This window comes from Lissotriton helveticus, chromosome 9 (assembly GCF_964261635.1).
Source record: "Lissotriton helveticus chromosome 9, aLisHel1.1, whole genome shotgun sequence".
NCBI classification, from domain to species: domain Eukaryota; kingdom Metazoa; phylum Chordata; class Amphibia; order Caudata; family Salamandridae; genus Lissotriton; species Lissotriton helveticus.
The window spans coordinates 180438971-180458810 of record NC_136070.1 but is presented as its reverse complement, the minus strand read 5'-3'; the positions used below and the strand labels follow the sequence as shown (position 1 = coordinate 180458810).

General features: G+C 43.8%; 1 protein-coding gene across 2 annotated transcripts in view; it reads left to right on the top strand.

Moving 5' to 3' along the window:
* The window catches only part of VCPKMT (valosin containing protein lysine methyltransferase), a 60011-nt gene extending 50115 nt beyond the window's left edge, over positions 1 to 9896 (top strand). The window contains exon 7 of one of the 2 annotated variants that reach the window (XR_013600868.1): positions 5908 to 6461. The gene's annotated coding sequence lies outside the window, so the exon portion shown is untranslated. Of the gene's footprint in view, positions 1 to 5907 lie in introns of both variants that reach the window. The other variant, XM_078659713.1, reaches the window with a different exon arrangement.
* Positions 9897 to 19840: the final 9944 nt, after the last annotated feature.

Here is a 19840-nt window from a genome sequence, read left to right as displayed (position 1 = left end):
AGGAGGGGAAGCACCTTTTAGCACAGCATTTTTCAGGGCAGCAAGCAGTGTTTGGCTCAATCTCTCTTCCTGTCCGCCTCGTTCCGACAGGGTAATTAGTACCGTTGTGCGGAGGGCGGACAGGTGAGAGCCAAGCACTTCCGGAACTTCCGGTAACCACAGCAGCGGGTAGCCCTCTAGTGGTTTCTTCTGGGGCTATTTAGCCCTCGCACCCCTCTGAGCGCGCAGCGATTGCGCGCAGCCGAAGACACGCCGAAGAGCAGCCAAAGAGCTGCCCGTCTGCGCCATAACGGGACCGGGACCAGGGGCCCTGCCTTCCACGCCCTTGGACTGCACTACAATGGAGAATCCCATAATTAGGTACTCTCGCCAACATCTATTAACACTTAGTCAACCCTTAATTTCTGGCTGCGTTAGTAATAAATGGCCATGCCCGGAAGGCCCCTTCTCTTGTTGTAAATGTCATTTCCAAGCCTCTTTTTTAAACTCCACTAGTAAGGTAAACACTGTAACGGACTTACCAACAAAAGATATAAAATGTTTATTATTAAACGTTTGCTCCATGCCCAAGCATCAAATCCAAATATGGGACTTATTACAAACATCTCAGCCCGATCTGGGTTTTTTCACAGACACATGGCTCAAACCCCATACAACACCTGCTATAGCCTTAGGGGTCCCCCAAGGGTATAAGTTTTTAAATATAGATCGTCCAGATAAAGTAGGCGGTGGAATAGCCATTGTACACAAAGACTATTTGAAAGTTACTATCTTGGAACAAAAATGTAGCCCACATATGGAAATAATGGTATTTAGAGTAATTACCGCCACAAGAGCATCTTGGAAGGGAGTGTTGGTTTATCGCCCACCAAGACCTAGCTCAGGTTTTACTCTCTCTTATGGAGCTTTTAGCTCCTCACCTTAGAGCCAATGAAAATTTTTTGCTCCTTGGCGATTTTAACATTCATACAGATATACCAGAGCTTCCTGAAACTAAATCCTTACTAGCTGACCTGTCCACCCTAGGTCTGGAGTTGCAGAACAATGGACCAACACATAAGGGAGGCCATTCTCTTGACCTGCTCTTCTCAAATAGTACCAAAATTCAGTGCCAACCCACCATCCAGCTAGATTGGTCAGATCATTTCCTGCTGGATTTCTGTATATCAGAAGTGGACATACGCCCTAAAAAGAATACTCTTCCACCAGTATGGCGTCGACAGTGGCACAGAGTAACGGTGGAGGAGTTACAAAAGGTCTGGGAAAAACCTAACACTACGGCAACAGAAGATGTGGAGGGTGCCTTAGCTAAATTTAATGATTCCATAACTGTAGCAATAGATAAATTGGCCCCCGTGAAGTTGCATAAACAATTCCCTGCAAGTAAACAAGAAAAATGGTACACTGAGGCATTGAGAGTTGAGAAGCAGAGATGCAGGAAGATAGAGAAAAAATGGAGGAAAGCACGCACAGAAGAAAACAGTAGAGCACATCGCGAAGCCCAGTCTTAATATTATAAGAACATAAAACTGGCGCGAAAGAACAGCATCATTCAGCAACTCGCAGAGGCGGTCAATTCCTCTAAGGAATTATACAAAGTAGTACAGGCATTCGTAAAACCGACAGCCTGTGATAGCCCAGACGACTACTCCCATTCCCTTTGCGAGAACATCTCCCTGTTCTTTGAAAACAAAATCAACTCGATTTACGAGAATTTTGAAGGCTCCCAGTCATCAAAGTAATATCTGTGCTCCTACTCCGCCACCTACACAAAGAAATGTCTCCTTGACAGCCTTTCCACCAGTCGGTGAACTAGATCTTCCTTCCCTCATTGGCCACATAAAGTCAGGATCCCCCGATGACTTCATACCAGCAAAAATGATGGCCTCGCTGAGTACTCTTCTCGGACCTCAAATCCGAGATATAATAAACCACTCTCTTAGGGAAGGACACGTGCCCAGGGAATGGAAAAAAGCGGTGGTGAACCCTATCCGGAAGAGTGCCGCACTTCCATGGACAGACCTTTCCACCCTCTGGCCCATCTCCCTCCTGCCTTACCTTAGCAAAATGACCGAGAGGCATGTAAACACTCACTTGTCGAATTACATCGAGACAGCGGAGGGCCTGGACCACTCTCAATCTGGATTCAGGCCCAATCACAGCACCGAGTCGGCCCTCATCTTAGTGACCGATAACATCAGGATGTCACTCGATGAGGGGGGATCAACGATTCTGGTGCTGTTAGATCTATCCGCTGCCTTCGACACGGTGTCGCATGAAATACTTCTCGGTCGTTTGAAGGACGTGGGCATAGAAGGCATGGCTCTGTCCTGGTTGGAAAGCTTTCTTTCGGGTCGTCTACAAGGAGTCAAGCTGGGCTCCCATAATTCCATCTCAAGGGAGCTCACCAAGGGAGTGCCACAGGGCTCATGCCTAAGCCCCACACTTTTTAACGTGTATGTGGCCCCCTTGGCGGACATTGTAAGAAAATATGGGTTCACCCCGGTGTCGTATGCTGACAACACCCAACTTCTGTTCCCCTTCCAGACTCTCACGCCCGCAATTCAAAAATCTTTTGCAGATGGGATGAGAGCTGTGGCAGACTGGATGGCACGGAACTATCTCCAGTGTAATGTAGCCAAGACGGAAGTCATGTTGTTTGGTGGGGCTACCCTCCTATGGTCCCCAGAATGGTGGCCCTTGGAGCTAGGACCTGTACCCAGCCCGAAACAAGTTGTTAAAAACCTTGGAGTACGTCTGGATCAAGCACTCCTATTCAAAGAACACATTAACCAAGTTACAGGAGTGTGCTTCCGTGTAATTGGGCTGTTACGGCGTGTTTTCCCGTTCCTGCCTGATAACTACAGGAAAACACTAGTCCAGACATTAGTGGTCAGTAGGATGGACTATTGCAATGGTCTGCTGATTGCGGCAAATGAGGAACAAATAAAAAAACTACAAGTAGTCCAAAATACTGCGGCGAGGCTGGTTGTCAATGCTCAACCTAGAACTTCATCTCGTCCCCTTCTTCATCAGCTTCATTGGCTGCCGATAAGACAACGTATAGAATTCAAAACGTGCTGTACAATACATAAATGTCTGTATGGTACAGGTCCCAAATATTTGAGGGAAAAGTTTGTACCATACGTCCCTGTACGCACTTTACGCACCAGTAGTCATCAGCTACTACAGGTCCCAAGGTTTAGAAGAACCAGACACGGAGGTCGTGCCCTCTCCTACAAAGGCCCTGTTCTTTGGAATTCTCTTCCACCCATGCTGAAACAAATTCTTAATTTAGAATCCTTCAGGAAAAATCTTAAAACTCATTTATTCACTCAGTTTTATTGTAACATTTTTTTTTTGCTATCTGCATATGATCATGTTGGAGCCCATCTGATAGAAGCACAAGCGCGGAGATATCCCTTCGGGAATTGAATCAAGCGCTATATAAGAAAATAAATAAATAAATAAAACCATGCAGCGGGATATCCGGCTGGAATCCTCCTCAGTTTGTTGTTGTTTGCTCCTCCCCAAGACCAAAGCTCCTCCGCCACGCCCACGCTGCCCGGACCAGTTTCTCGCTCCTCCGACCATGAGACCGCAGCCCTGCAGAGGGAACAAAAGAGAAAACAAATTACGGGCCGCTGGTGACCCGGGTGCTGCGCCTGCGGGAAGCAAAAGAACAAGAGACTGTTTCGCTCCCCGCACCCTCTTTTTAGGTGCCCTCGTGAACCGGAAGCATTAAAGTGCTTCCGGTTCACCTCCCCCCGGTATCCCGCCTATGCACCCCTCACGGGAGGTGGGAGTAGTCCCACCCCCACCACCTTGTCCCCGCGGATCGGCGCGACCGCCATAATGGCGGCGCCCGCTATTCTATCTCTCGCCTTGCCCACACTTCGCCCCTTGCTTTGCGCCACCCCTGAGGCTTGGCGGAGTTACGGGGCGCACCAAAGGATTTTGGGGCGGAAGCAACCACAAGAGAGAGCCCAAAGGGATGGTAGAACAATCCAGGCTTTTTTGGGCTGCCAGAAAGAAGACTTATTCACAAAAAAAATCTCATAGCAGAGATGTAAAGTCGTAACAGCAGCCCTCTGAATTCAGTCTGATCGCTCACTCTCATACAGCACTTGTACAAATCCGGCATTAAGGCGACAGACTTGCAACAATCGCATAATCTATTCCAGCAAACACCATCCAAAACAGCAGCCATTCACACAGCTAGCCTCTCTCCAGCCAGTCCACACCGCTCTGAAGTCTTGTTACTAGAACACTTTATCTTTAGTTTACACCATTCATACCTTTACTCAGGGCTTTAAGTGGGCCGGGTCTCACCGGGTCTGAGCACAGGCAGTTTTTGAAAGGGGGCCTCGAAATGGGTCTCTATCTGGCTCTGTTTTGTGCCCTGGCACAAGCGGTCCATTTTTTTTAATGGACTGCAGTGACAGCCGGCACGTCTATGTTCGCTGCTCAGACTGCTCACTTCTCACTAGTGGAGAAGTTACGGCATGCCGTCATGCAAGGTGAGGGTTGTAGGGGAAGGGAAATCTTTTAAAGAGAGTCATTTTCTCTTTTTAATTGATGTTACTTGTTATATCATATCTGGATCCAATGACAAACAGCCAAATACAAGTGGGGCAGCACACTATGCTAAGCACAGATTTTTAGCTTACGTGTTTTAAGCCACGTCCTTAATTACATTGGCCACGCCCCTTTGAGAGACCCTCCAGTTTTTTCATCCCACTTAAAGCCATGCCTTCACTCGTTTAGTTTAGGAAGACTGCAAGAAAGGGATGTACAGGTCTTCTACGCAGAAGCCCTTCAGATCACAGGCTCCAAGCCAGACCTCTGCAGATAGCTGGGGAATACATGCAGACCCGTCTTTACTGATTGTCGTTGTCCTCACACCTTCTGGTTCTCATTAACCCCCTCCCTTGCCCCCCAATACTTGCATCCATCAATAAAGGCAATCATTCATATTAACTCTTATCTACTAGCTACAAGCGTGACCTGGCTGCACAATAACTAATCTCATTTGGGCTTTGCATGTCACACATGGTTACAGATTATCCCATTTTTACCCTGGTGACTTGTTTAATTGAGGTGCACATCTGACGCACTTAATTAGTTTCAAGGATGGGGCCCATTAAGCGTCCTGCTGGAAGTGGGTTGAGTAATACCACACCTGGTAAATGTCAATACCACAGGATAGTGTGTTAACATTATTTTCTAGGAGTGGCAAAGTTATGCATAATTCCGTGAAATGTAAATCAGTAATTTAGTGCTACATTTTAGCATGAATGGCGTTTGTGTGTCGATTATTTTATGGCTGGAATGCTGAGTGAATCGAACATTCACCTCCAGTCAAGAGAGCTGTGTTAAATCAATTTTTGTTTTGCTTACTACGCCAACCCAGTTTTGACCCAGCCATATGCAAATCATTCATGACCCGCTCCGCATGGGAACAGCCCAACCCGAACTGGCAATCCAGGTCCTCCCTGTACTGGAAACCAGCATCCTGGACTGGTTTCGGGGTAAAACCACTCATCAGGCAGGCTAGCTTGAATCCAGTGGCACAGCGAGCAAGGGACCCACATCTGAGCATACCCATCCCGCTTAGGGCGAAAAGTGCTGCAGCAACAAATGATGGATGGAATGCTGAGAGAATCAAACATTCATTCCATTCAAGAGACCTTCGTTAAATCCATCGTTTCTTGCTCACTATGCCACTCCAGTTTGAACCCAGCCACATGGAGTCAGGCTAGCCTGGCTGATAAAATAATTTCAGCATAAAATATTATGTAGTGAATTAGTCATTCCCAGTTCAAATATAAGCTCATTTTACCTTACAAAAATTGTCTTTTGTTCATTAATTTGAGCCTTTTTTGTCTTATTCTTCTCTTTCTGTAGTGTACAGAGATTGGACCTTGCATGTGGGAGTCTGCAGGAAGCAGCTGGTGGGAACGGTTCAGCTTATTGAAGACATCTGCTCCATATGAGTGAAGAAAAGGACCTGGTCAACGGGCGTACGTCAGTGGTCCGAGGGCCCATGTTGGGCTTTTGGTGGCAAATGTAGTCCACTTCACGTTCAAGCAGAAAAATAGAGGTCCTTACTTTGAAGAGATTGACTGGCCTCCAGCATAATTAGGGGGTTTATCTGGAGCCCCTTTGTGTCCTTTAGGTCTCCAGCCTATCTACTTATTTTAAAGAGATTCCACCTATTATTAGCGAACTTTATCACAGTCAACTCAATCACTGAATATTTCCAGACAAACTAATCTCTATTCGTAACTTCAAGAGATGAGAGGTAAAGAAGGCTGTGCCCTTCGATAAAGATTTTCAAGCACTCTATATAAGAGTCACCTTGAAGTTTGTATTACATAGTGCCAATTTCCTTAACCTGTTTATATGTATACATACATACACACACACACATACATATATATATATATATATATATATATATATATACATATATATATATATATATATATATATATATATATATATATATATATACACTGAAAAAACCATAGGTTATAGACCATATATAGTTAGGAATTAGCATTTACAAAATCTTGAAAATTCACTGAAAAAACCATAGGTTATAGACCATATATAGTTAGGAATTAGCATTTATAAAACCTTATTTTACTCACACAAAACCATTGAAATTCGCATATATAGTTAGTTGCACTAACTATATATTTCGTGCACCCGCAATCCACTGCTGATGATGTCACATATTACATCATTCATGACATGGTCAGTGACATCACTGATGACATCACTGACATCTCAAATTACATCACTGATAACATCCAGTGACTGTATGTTTCTGTAAAGTTAAAATATGTCTTACATATTGAAGAATGAGTGGATGTATAAGGGTCTGGATGAAGGATTTAGTAGGTGCATGACTGACTGACTGTATGAGTGAGTGATTAAATGTGTCTCACTGAGTGCATGGGTTAGTGACTAAACTGTCTTAATTTGTGCATCATTATGTCTGTTGTTCTGTAAACTGCTGCATGTGTTGATCAGTAGCTATATGAGTAACTATATGGGTTATTGATTGGTTGCTCAAGTATTTGTATGGGAGACTAAGTGTGTGTGTGGGTGGTTGGGAGGTGTATGACTCTGTGCATAGATGTGTGAGCAGTTGATTCACTAGATGTATGGATTCAAAAGTGCATGTGGAAACAGCTGTATGGGCGGTTGACTGTGTGCATGAGTGTATTGGTGAGTGAATGGATATCTCAGTGCTACATGTCAAAGTAAGAACATATGTAAAACACAGTATATGTGAGAGTTGACATATATAAATAACTGTGCATAAGAGCCAGTGAATGTGTGAGTGGCTTTATGGATCATTGTGAAATTGTATCAGGGATTGTATAAGAGAGTAAATATGTGTTAGTATCTGTTTGAATAAGTAAGGTGTGTATAACTGTATAGTTGAGGAAATGGAGGTGTGATTGATTCTTTGCATGACACTAGGTGTGTGAGTAAATCCATGGATGAGTGACAGTCTGTGAGTGTCTGTTTACACTGAGTGTATATAAGGTTATATTAGAGTCTGAAGAGGTTCATCATATTATCACATGAATGATGTCATTTGAGATGTCATCAGTGATGTCATTTGAGATGTCATCAGTGATGTCACTGACCATGTCATGAATGATGTAATATGTGACATCAGCAGTGGATTGCGGGTGCGCGAAATATATAGTTAGTGCAACTAACTATGTATGCGAATTTCAATGGTTTTGTGTGAGTAAAATAAGGTTTTATAAATGCTAATTCCTAACTATCTATGGTCTATAACCTATGGTTTTTTCAGTGAATTTTCAAGGTTCTGTAAATGCTAATTCCTAACTATATATGGTCTATAACCTATGGTTTTTTTCAGTGAATTTCAATGGTTTTTTAATAGCAAATATTAAAAGCTGTAAAATGTATTCTTCTTTTAAAGGAAAAATATATTTTATATGTATTTAATAGAATTTTTTTTATGTATATAATTTTTTTTTTTTTTAGTTTCGCTACCGGTCCGCGCACCGGGTAGCTTCCCGTTAGCTCAATTTGGTGCCGCGACCCGATCCGCGCACCGGGAAACATTCCGTTTGCACAACTGCCGCGTTCGAGAACAACATTGTGACGCGTCGCGTAAGCGCGACGTATCGCGTTGCCGCGTAATGCGTCTTATGACGCGCCGCGTTAGCGCACTCGGAAGTGCTCCGGAGCGCGAACGAGGCGCAAAGCGCAGCACCCCGGAAGCGCTCCGGGCGCGGAGCGGGACGCGTAACGTAAGCGTGACAGGTCATGTGACCTGAAAATAACACTTTTCATTGGTTTAGAACATTTTTTTTTCCCAAATGATGAAAACCCCTCATTTTTTCCACACTCTGACTTTCATCTTTGTGAGAGGAAGACCTGTTTCTGCTTGTTCAGTCATGGCATCTGTAGTAGCTGCAGCTGGTGGACCCCCACCACCACCTAGGAAGGAAGGACCACCTGCACAGTTCCTTCCAAACCAAGAGGAAGAGGAAGCGGACGTAGAGCCGAGGCAGTTCTTGCGTGAAGAGCCCCGGCAATCCCACCACATAGACCATTTAATATGGCAATTTTTTTCTTACCCTCAAGAGCAAAAAAAGGTCAATGCCCGGTACGTGACATGCCTCATTTGCAAAGCAGTTCTGTCCCGAGGCACAGACAAAAAGTATAGTTTTGGAAACTATACTATGCACCGCCACATGCAGAGGTGGCATCCAATCAATTATAGCGTTGCTGAGGTGCGTCACCTCCAGGATAACCCACCAACTCCTGTGGCCAGTATATCGTCACAGGAAACTCTATCGGGACCAGAGGCGAGGGAGACGGTCCCAAGTATTCAAAAGAATTTTGTGCACCTGAAGCTAGTGAGCATTTATTGTGGTGAACTAATTTCTTATGGGAATATGAGTATCATTTTAATTAATAGAGCATTTGAAAACCACAAGTGCTCAAAACACCCCAAGAAGTAATTTTTTTTTTTTGCTCCTGTTGAGCCCTTTCTAATGCCTGTTTTTCGTTGTTCCCCCCCCAAAAAACAAAAAAAATATAAAATTTTTAAAAAAGACAAAAAAAAAACTTTTCAGAAAAAAAATATATATAAAACAACAAAAACATTAAAAAAAAGTTCTTTTCGGAACTACCTCCCATTTTTAAAAAATCACTACAATTTTTAGCACTCTTGACTTCATTTTTCTCATGGGTGCGCTTCCCGGTGAGCGCCCCGTTAGCGCAATCAAAAAAAAACGGAAAAAAAACAAGAGAAGGAGAGCATAAGGGAAAGAGAGAGTAATGTTAAGAGACAGACAGCAAGAGGGAGCAACACAGAGGTACTGTGTAATACATAGTAAAACAGTGTAAAAGATATAAGAAAGTGTAAGAGAGTAAAAAAGGAAAAAATATAAGGCTGTGAAACAAAGAAAGAGAGAAGAAGAATACTAAAGCAGAGGCACGTGAAGAATGTGAGTGGCTGTAAAGAGTAAAAGGAAAGAGAAAAAATGATGTACAAATAAAAGGTAATAACGGAACCAGATTTAAATAACACTGGTGAGGGAGAGAGAGAAAAAAGTAGTGTGCATAACTAAAGAGGGATGAAATAAGATGGATAAAATCGACTAAAGTTAAAACATGTGGATTGACAGAGAGAAAAAACTGAAAGATGAGGACATTTCGGACACTCAAATGTTGCAAGTTATGTTCACTCAAAATAAGGACATTTCGGACACTCAAATGTTGGAAGTTATGTTCACTCAAAATGACGACATTTCGGACAGTCAAATGTTAGACGTTATATTTAATTTGGAAAAAGAATCTGAAAAATAAATTTATATTTAATAATTCTAAAATTGTTTGAGACATTATTTATTTTGTATGTAATTCTTAAACTAGTACCAAATTGATTATAATGTAAAGTCAGATTTATAGTATACTGTGCAACTTTTTTGTGTTACATAGTAATTTTGCTCATAGTTACTTACTTTCTCCCACTATATTATCTCCAATGTGTATTTGACATCTCTTTTTCATCTCCTGCCTCCATGTTGTTTCTGCTTCCCTGACAGACTATGGTATAGATTCCATATACCACAATAACTTCTGTAACAACATGCAAATTATCTACAGAAGAGACGGTGTACATTGACTTTAAGACTCAGCATTGGTACCTACATGTTGGTACTTAAAACACCCAAACAACACAACAACTCTATTCAGAGATACCCTACCTCTAAGCACTTTAAATTATTATTTTAGTGTTTCACTGAGTTTTCCCCATGTGTAGGCGTGGGGGAGGTGTGTGTGGGGGATGTTCGGGGGGTGTCTGTGAGGTGTGTTTGTGTGTGTGTCTGGGGGGATGAGGTGTATAGGTGTGTGGGGTATGTGGATGTGGGTGGGGATATGGGTATGTAAGGTGTGTGTGTGGGTGTGAGTGTGTGGGGTGTTTGGGTGTAGGTGGGAGTGTGGGTGTGTGTGTGTGGGTGTGGGAGGTATGTGTGTAGGATGTGTATGTATGTGTGGGATGTGTGGATGTGTCTGAGTTGTCTCTGTGTGTGTGGGGGGAGATGTGTGTGTGGGATGTGTGGGGTGTGTCTGAGATATGTATGTGTGTGCGTGTTGGAAGGGGGTGAGGTGTGTGTTTGAGTGTGGGTGTGTGGGATGTGGGTGTAGGTGTGGATGTGTAAGGTGTCGATGTGGGTGTGTGGGGTGTTTGAGTGTGGGTGGAGGTGTGCGTGTGTGAAGTGTGTGTGGGGAGTGTGTGGGTGTGTGCGTGTGGGTGTGTGTGGGACATACTTGTAGGTACCTAAAACAGCCACAGAACCCAAAAGCTCTTTTCAGAGCTACCCTACCTGTAATCACTCAAAAAGATTATTTTACACTATTATTTTCACTATTTTTCACCAAAGTACGCTCCCCGGTGCGCGTACAGGGCGCTCCCCCCGCGAAAATCGGGGAATTTTTTTTTTTTTGTCCCATGGGACCCTTTTATGGCCCCCACATCCAACCTAGAAGGTCGGGGGGTGTACCCTGCCCCCTTTTGCTCATTTCCCCCTTTGATTTTTGCCACCTCTTGTATCTCAATCCTACCGAGACACAAGATGGCGGCTGCTGCTGACTGTTTCGAATGTTTACAGACACCCGAGAACCAATCAGCTTGCCGTGCGCAAGTCGCGTGGCGCGCCCGGAGCGCTCCCCGGTACGCGTTCCGGGGCGCGCTTACAGATATATAAATGTTTTTAAACCTGAATTACTCAAAATCCACTGGAGCACATATCTTGAGACATAGCAAAGGCACATCGGGCTACCACTCCCTACAATTTTGCCAAGTTTGGTGAAAATCCATTCAGCCGTTCGAGCTAAAAGTGCAACAGACCGCCCTATGGAAATTTACATGGGGAAAACCCGTTTTGGGACCCCCCTTTTATCTCAACCCCCACTTGACGAATCCCCCCAAACTTTCAGGGAAGGAGCGGAGCGCCGCGAGGCAAAGTTGCTGAAAAATTCAGGCTGATTGCTCAACCGGCGCCAAAGTTATTCCAAATAGAATGTTGCGATTTCCCTATGGAAATCAATCCTAACTATATATACCTACTGGCGACCGCCAGTAGGTTATATATATATATATAATGTTTCGATCTGCAGTAGCATAGGCAGATGTGGATGTAAGCTAAATAAAAACAATGAAAGAAACTTAAAAGAAATATGCTTACACTCTCGCACTCGCTGCATCGCTTTGTAGACAGAAAATCCATACCAATTGAAACTCCAGCAAGAAACTTCTTCTAACGACCTCTGGTGCCACACCAGTAAGAAGAATCATCAACAATTCCTTAACTATGGGAATGTTTCCAGAAGATCTAAAAATATCACACATAATGTCCATTTACTAAAGAAAAGAAACCTGAACCCGTTTAATGCCGACATCTATTGACCAATTACAAATGGATCTTTCCTGGGCAAACATGTTAGAAAGAGCAGCGTTCGCCCAGGTTCATTGAGGATAATTCCATACTTTCAGACTTCCAAACAGTATTCCGTCCAGGAAGAGGCACAGAATCTACCCTCATTGCCATTTGGGATGACCGTAAGAGCATAGTTGACTGGACGGGGTTGCTGCACTACTTCTCTTGGACCTCTCATCTGCCTTTGACACAGTTGACCATGATACTCTAATACAACGTCTCTGCGAAGACAGCATAGAGGGACTGCGCTTGACTGGATACATCCAACCTTTAAAGCAGAACTAATGCCATGCATAAACCCTCCCCCCCCCCCCCCCTCTGTCTCATCCAAACTGTACTGCACAAAAGCAGGGATCCCTCAAGGCTCTTATCTTGCATAAGCTTTTCAACATCTACATGAAGTCATTACCAGCACTGATCAATTAATTTCACATCCCATGCTATAACTATTCATATGAAACAACAATACGCCTCAAACTGGAAAGTACCAAAGACATTGGAAACTTGAGAGCTAAAGGGGAGACTGGCTGTGGATTCCCTCCTCGGCCGTCACCTACCCAGTCGGTCATTGGGCAGATTTTCCTTTGGTCTCTCCTACTATTTACCTCTCCTCTCCCTTCTCACTCCTCCTCTCCCCCTATCTGCTCTATTTGTCTCCCTTTCTCTCTCTTTAATGTGTTTCATATATTTATCTATACCCCCTTACCCTTCTAAGCTCCATTTACTTCGTCTTCTACTCTCTTGAAAAAAAAATAATAATTCTAGTAGCTGATGTAACGTGTAACTGATGTAATTTTGTAATTTTTGTGGAACCTTATGTAAAGCGCTCTGATACCTCCGGGTCTAGTCAGCGCTATATAAAACTCTCAAAATTAAATTTTTTTTTAAAAAATCAGTGGATGACATGGAGCCATCTCAAATTTAATTCTTCCAAAACTGAAATACTCACATGTGGCGATTGGAAAAACTATGACCCACTCACCGCCTGGCGATCTGGGAACCCTGCCTAAAGTATCTAAGGAAGTATGAAACCTCAGAATTACCATAGACTCCAAGCTATCAATGAATGCTCAAGTAGACAAACTAGCATGATCAAGCTCCCCCCCCACCCCCCGCCCACTCCTTGGAATTTCTAGGATTTCCACACAAGGTCCAGACTAGTATCTCTTGTTCTGTCTAAACTCTGTTATACCAATAGCCTCTACCACAAATCATCTTTAACAACTATGAAGACTACAACGGATTCAAAACTTTGCTGCCAGACTACTATTACATACAAAGCCACAAGCCCACATCTCCACTGCCTTGAAGGCCTTAGATTGGTACTGGTTGCCAGAAGATCCACATTCAAGTGGATTTGTATTACCCACAAAGGGATACATGGAACAGGGCTGCTCTTCATCAGGAAAAAAATCACCAAATACATTCAACAAAGGAACCTCCACTCTAGATTGGCACCTCGCCTCAAAATCCCACCACAGAAGGAAAAACCAAAAGGTGGCACATCATTCTCTGTTCAAGCAGCCAAACTATGGAACTCTTTACCCACAAACATAAGATCCATGGATAACTACCTTCTCTTCAGAAGACTACTCGAGTTGGCTCTTCGCCACCAAACTCAAACATAAATATACAGCATATCCCTATGTATATAAGCATTTATTTAGGCTTTATATGTGTACCTAGATATGTGTATTCCTTTGTATAAACGTGTATAATAGTGGTTTATAAATAGATATTCATTAGTTCTGCTTACCAAATGAACATATTACTTATGGTTGTATTCTATTCCGGCCGTGACGGGGTACCGACGGACAGAGCGGGCCGCCTTCCCTGAGCTGCCCCCAGGTTGAGGTGTGGCCTCTTGTCTAATAATTTCGGGTACATCCAGTATTGTCTGAAAAAAAGAAAAGATCGGATTACTGGTTTGATATCATAATACACATTTCAGTTTTTTCCTCTTTGGCGGCAGCAGCAGCATTACCTCTTTGGGTCCTGTCGAAATCCTAGATACATTCTTAGATCAACCAGGCTGAAACATGAAGACCGTCTTTATAACTAAGCAGTTTAAATCCATACTGCTTCTTGCACTGCTTTTTAATCCTGTCTGTGCGAGCAAGTTATTAAACATTTGTTTTGCTCCTACTAGGCAGTTTTAACCTCACTTCCTCACTCGTTACATTTTACTTTGCGCTGCGTCCTCACCACACCATGACTCATCTGTGGGATTTAGTATCCCTGATAGTGTCAGAACATCTTAAAACATTCCCTTGCATCATCTCAAACCTTTTACTATTCAGATCTCTCTAAGGAGCATTTCTAACGGACTCGTCCTCTCTCCACCTTACTCATCCCAAACCTCCCCCTACTGCTGTGATCTCCAAAGAAGCACTTTCTAGACCCTTCCACTATCCCTTTCAATGCAACCAACAGACTCACATGTCCACTGCTCAAATTAATGTAATATTTCCCTATACTAGTACACTAGCGTGCTACCTGCAGAAAAGCGATTAAACACCTCATAAGGGGTAGCAAGTGCTATATAAATACAAACTCTCCCCTCTTTTATCCCTTTTCAATCCAAACAAACTCACAAGTCCACAGCTCAAATTAATTTCATATCTCGCTATACTAATTCACCACTAATCCTTTTTTGGTTCTGGAGTAGCGTTCTACTCTCAAAAAAACTCTTCAATGTCCGTCCAGGGTAGTAAGTGCTATATAAATGAAATTACATGATTAAATGGCTATGTAAAATGAGGTATATCTGGATAACCACTAGGAAGATAAGAACAAAGATAAATGAACATAAGAGCATGAGTAATTGGCAAGCTTATAAAACATTTCTTTGACCCCAGCCACTCCAAGGATGATTTGGAATAGTTATTAATAGAAAACCTGGTTCCCATCAACTCGCAACACAAACTCAAAATTGATACACTAGCAACAGTCTTAGATGTATCATCTTAGGACACAGGAAGAGGGCCTGAAGGATCACATGGCATGGACTCAAGTTTGAAAAAAACTACTATGAATAAAAACCTCCGTGGTACCATCTTCTGAACTGAATTTTAAATTGTATTGAGGCTCCATTTTTTGTGTGCCGTTTTCTATACAGTGTGAACTACACCCGAAGGTGTCGGAGCGCTTTAGTTAAGCACCAGTTACGTTACAGACAGACACATAAATTTTTCTCAGGCATGGGGAGATTAAGTGATTTGCCCAGAATCACAGAAAGTTGAGCGTCCCCGCCGAGACTAGAACCAGTTTCTCCAGCTACGAGGTCGACTGCCATAGTCGTTAGGCCGCATTCGCTCCCCACAAGGTTTGGTATAATTGTGCAACCGAAGCGTTTGCATCTGCTGTCGATTCCCTAAAGTTATATTAGTATTTCTCTAGACTAGATATGCACCCACAAGATTTCCATCTTCGCTCCGAGGTGACTGGAAAATAACAAGTCACTATTATTACATTGCCCTTTGTAGAATCCCACAAAAACCAATTAATACAGCTACATAGTTACAATATCAATAAGACCCTAAACTCTGTTCGATGGGGCTCGTTTTCTTCAAGGTTTGAGCAGGAAAATAATGGGTACAACTTTTTATTTTCATACAATTTGTAACTTGTATGCATTCAAAGAAATGCCTATGAGTCGATTACACTGGTTGGATATAATACCCAGCATCCTCTGACCAAACTACCCCGATGAGAACATCCCATGCATCTGACATCGACACCGAACTTATGACGTTGGATCCCACTGCAGCACACCAATGTGCAGAGCATAACTACGGAAAGGTGTATCATTTAAGGCTGGGGCTGGTAGACAATTCAGTCTAATACAACCAAAGGAGGAAGCAGAATAGGCATGCTGGCACCATTAATTGCTTGATGAAGTAAATTAAACTCCACATGTTGGTTGCAAACATGGGCTCAAGCACAACTATTGGCTCTGAAAAGTATTCAGTTTATGAGACTTGCTCAATACAAAAAAGAATGTGTCTGGGGGGCACAATGATAATTAGGAAAAATATGTATATACTTTCAGAAAATATTACTGAGTACCATCCATATTCTCATGGGGGTCATGCTGCGTCCACCCACTGGCCACATCAGAGGAAGGAGAAAAGTGTTCTAGTTTCCTTGCATTGGATGACTGCATTACAGAACAGAAATACAATTGTACAATATATTCTGTGATGTAAGAGTACGACGTATGGGTATGCTTGCTGTCATATATGCTTGAACCAGATGCACAGATCAGGAAGCAATATTATACGTGATGAAAGAGTACGACATCTGTATGTTTGTCTGTGTTATGCATGCCTTAACGTTTTATGTCTTGACCATTCAACATGATGTCTGAGAAACAAGAACGTTGTTTAAAGTGAAATCTGATTACTAACTTATGAATATGCTTACAATATTTGTTTCCAATGTGTTTGCCGACAGGGAAGTGGCTACTCCTTATGTCCAGGAATCAAAACCAACCCTAAGTTAGGGTACAATTATTAATGTCTTATATATGGGTGCTGTCAACTGCGCTGTGCATTTTTGTAAGCATGATGTCAACACCTGTTCACCAGTGGCTACCCCACCATTTTTTGTGTCTTGGTGTCCACTATGGGTTATCTTGATAACAGTCTGCTAGGCAGTTTATCAAACATATACATATATTTCAAACGTCTTTTTTCCCTAGAATTTGTTTATTAAACTTTGTGGACCTCAAAATGCAACAGTGGCAGCAGGCAAGCTTTGTTTGCACATGGGCCAATACACATACGGGCCTATAAGCCCTCAAGCAGTATTGTGCCACCCCCAAAAAGTGCTTTACAGTGCAAAATACTAATGAAACGAAAAGAGACATCTATCTTTCCACAGCACAACTGTCTACCATGACTAATGTATGACATTTCCCTCACCCCCTATCTAGACCCTCACCTCGCCTTCCTTGGTCATGTATTAAATGCGCTAATCTTGGCCTCCAGTGACCAGTGCGTGCATGGCTCCAAGTGTATTCTGCAATATGCGACTGAATCTTTCCATATGTGATAATACTTTTTGAGACAACCCTTTTCTATATAAATCCGGCATTCCAGCCCCATGCTGCGGTAGGTGCCTTCCTTCCAAATATCTAGGGAGGGTGCCTGAGGATCCTTCTATGCTCTCGCTAGGTCTCCTTTTGGCAATGACATGGCCCAACCAGAGCAGGGCACGTTTGTATATGTTACCATCTGTGAAATGCAACTAGGCACACCACAGAGTCATCGCTAGAACCCCTGCCAGGGAACAAAACACTCACTCCCAGAAGGGGGGCAACGTCCTACATCCTCAAACCATGTGTAAAAAGTCTCCCGCCTTCGTCTGGCTGTGCAGGCAGTTGGCAGACCCAATCAGTCCCATCCTCCAGTCCCTCCCTGGTAAAGTATACTGTATGTAGGTATCGCAAATAAATCAGCCGATTCTGGGGCGTGATGGCCGTTTCCCTCTTTGAAGCCAGCGCCTCCCCCTAGTCCTCATCCTGCACGGGCCCTACATCTCACAACCAGGCCTCCTACAAGGGCCTGAAGGAATCGGGGTGTTATCCACTAGGATCTGTAAATATTGGATATCTTGTGTTCCGAGATGTTACTTAATAAAATTGTGCCCTTTAGGTGGCTAAACACTGGTATGACAGCTGACGGGGAAAGGTTGGCGTGAGAGTAGAGGGGGAAAGGTAGGGCGTGAGAGCAGGCCTAAGTTCCCACAACACTTTGCGGTGTGTGTGTGGGACTTGTAAAGTGCACTGCTGCCCGTAAGCGTCCTGGCGCTGAAGACCGCTGGGGAACCAATCCTGGCTTTCCCTGTGAGATGGTCCCTTCTGGGTATCTCCAAAGTGAAACCAGGCATCCCCGGCGTCTGTGGGGGGCTGTTGTAGAGATGAGGCAAGCTTAATGCCCAGAGTTGCCGAGTGTGATCCCTGGTTAGAGTAGGCACCGAGGCGAGAATTATCGAGTCCGCTGAACCCTGGTCCCGGGCCATTCTCTGCTTCCGGGTCTGCCGCCTCTAACCAGTGAGCCACACCACTCCGTGGAGGCCGAAATCCTTCCTGAGCTCACCGAATGACTTAAGTGAGAAGTTGTGGAACTCATCACCTAACTGGGAGAAACCAATGAGGTCCTTTTGCTGAAAATCCCACAGCCTCACCGTCTTTCACCAAGTGCTACCCATCCATGAAGGACTCTCCAATGTGAGATGGTCCCTCCATCCCATAATGGCCATCGTCACTCCCCAAACCTTGAGAACCACCCAAGTAGCTGGAGGGAGCCCCAGCACTCTGTCCCTCCATACAGTAAATGTTGGAGGAGACATCTCGCCAAGTGCCCATCCCTCTGACACGTAGGCAGGGTCTCTGAACCACCAATCATCCAAAACTGCCAGCTAAGCCACCCTGAAATAGGAACTGACATCAGGTGTAGCTATGCCGCAATCATAGGTCGACTTGCAGCACTTGGACAGTGCTACTCAGGGATCTGTAGAAAACCCTGCAGGAGTGAATCTGTGTGTGCGAAGAGGGCGCCAAAATGGAGAACCGAAAGTTTTGGAGTTGGTATAACAGGCATGGCAGTGCCACCATTTTGAAGGTAGCAAATACAGCAAGCTGATGGATGGAGTGCTGAAACTTTTCAACAACTCACCCCTAGTCAAGAGATCTGGGTTTAATCCATAATTCTTTTGCTCACTATGCTACCCCAGTTTGGACCCAGCCATATGCAAATCAGTCTTGACCCTGTTCCCAAGTGCCCCTCCCTATGATACGTAGGAAGGTTCTCTGACCCCCACCGAACCACCAATCTTTCAAAACTGCCAGCTGAGTCACCCTGTATTGAGAGCAGACATCAGTTGTAGCTATGCCGCAGTCATAGGTCAACTTACAGCACTAGGACAGTGCTACTTGGGGCTCCGTAGAAAAGCCTGCAGGAGCAAGTCTGTATGCAAAGAGGGCACCGGGATGGAGAATGGGAAGTTTTGAAGTTGGTATAACAGGCAGGGCAGTGACACCATTCTGAAGATGGCTTACTTTCCCATGAGAGAAAGTGGCATGAGGCCCAGAATATGAAATCAGTTGCCAACATAGCTAGCTGGGGCTGAATATTTTGCTCTCTTACTTCTGTAGTAGGGGATCTCTGTGTATAGTCATAATCTAGTGAATAGTCCCGCCCATGTGCGTGGACCCCGGAGCAATCAAAAATAATCTCTTACAGTGTCAAAAAATGCAGAAAATGCATAGACACTTAAGAGAGAATTTAAAGACAGATAATGCAGCCAAAAAGGCTACACTGTCCAGTACTTCAACTAGAAATTCCACCATAAAATCCACAAAACAGCAAAGCCTGTACAGATTTCCCTTGCTTAACAGCAAAATCCCTCAGGAATGATAGAGAGAAGAACCTGGACAGACAAGCCCCATAGGCTGCCATTATGTGGCTTAATTAGGATACTGTGCCTTTAAGGAACCTTCCAGAACCTTCTCCCAGTATCCCAGAATGCATAGCAGGTCCAACTTAGTTTCAGTTCTTTTTTCCGGCTCCTGCAAGCAGGACCCTGGAGCATTGAGCTCTCCCTTTTCAAGGGTTTTTGTTAGTGTTTTACACTAATTTCGATTTTTGGTGCTTTTAAAGTACTTTGGTGACTTTCTTTCTGTGTTTCTGCACTCTTTTTTGTCCATAATGCCTGCATTATTCGACAAATGCCCTGAGTGCTCAAGGAAGAAGGCCAAGTCAGACTCCCATGAGGTCTGTATTCTCTGCCTTCCCTCTTCCCACATTCCTGTGGACTGTGTGATCTGC